The sequence below is a fragment of the Penaeus monodon genome, chromosome 33 (genome assembly GCF_015228065.2).
Source record: "Penaeus monodon isolate SGIC_2016 chromosome 33, NSTDA_Pmon_1, whole genome shotgun sequence".
In the NCBI taxonomy this organism is placed as follows: Eukaryota; Metazoa; Arthropoda; class Malacostraca; order Decapoda; family Penaeidae; genus Penaeus; species Penaeus monodon.
This window is the reverse complement of record NC_051418.1, coordinates 13,026,128-13,026,878: the sequence shown is the minus strand read 5'-3', so window position 1 is coordinate 13,026,878 and position 751 is coordinate 13,026,128. Positions and strand designations below refer to the sequence as shown.

The following is a 751-nucleotide window of genomic DNA, read 5'->3' as shown; positions in this document are numbered from 1 at the left end:
AATCACTCTACATATGAATCTCAAAATACGGACGATTTATCCGTAACGAAATTGACTAAATCAGAATCGTATATTGGATATCAACATAATTTCCATAATTTTTTTTTATTTCCATGAATATCAACACGATTTCCATAATATTTGTCACTGTAAAAAAAAATTGTCTTCTGTTGGCTCGCTGGGTGACTGACATGCATAATAATCAGTTTAAAATCCAGTCTGAACAGTAAAGATTACAAAAAAAAAATCATTCCCATATTAGGAAATTGATCGGAGGGGAAACTGACGTATTAAATTCTCTGTCAAAAAAATATCTTTTTTTTCCTTTATTTTTTCATTTTGATCATAATTTTTTTCGCCAGATATCTAGCACTTTAATAAGGCGAATTTACTGAGCCGTAATACCGTATGAGTAAAACCGAGATTAAATGCTATTTTGCAATAACTGTACATAAAGTAACAGAAAAAAAATATTGATGAAGTATATCTGTTTATTCACTGTAAAATAATGTATATTTATTAATGTCCTGCAAAATGTAAATTCGTATATCTGAGCATAAGGCAAATAGAGATTAAGAAGAAAAAAAAAAAGTATATAAAAAATATATGTAAATAAAACTAATAGATATCAAAAACAAATAGGGAAAAAAGTATTTAAAGAAATGAAAAAAAAAAAAAAATCAGAAGTATAAAAAACTAAAACAAAAAGCAAAACTGAAAATCACGAAAAAAAAATATATATATATATATG

At 25.4% G+C, this 751-nt stretch overlaps 1 protein-coding gene across 1 annotated transcript in view; it reads left to right on the top strand.

The window, feature by feature from the left end:
* LOC119594255 (protein lava lamp-like) overlaps positions 1-751 on the top strand; it is a gene marked incomplete at its 3' end in the record, with an annotated part of 60,861 nt that overhangs the window by 59,834 nt on the left and 276 nt on the right.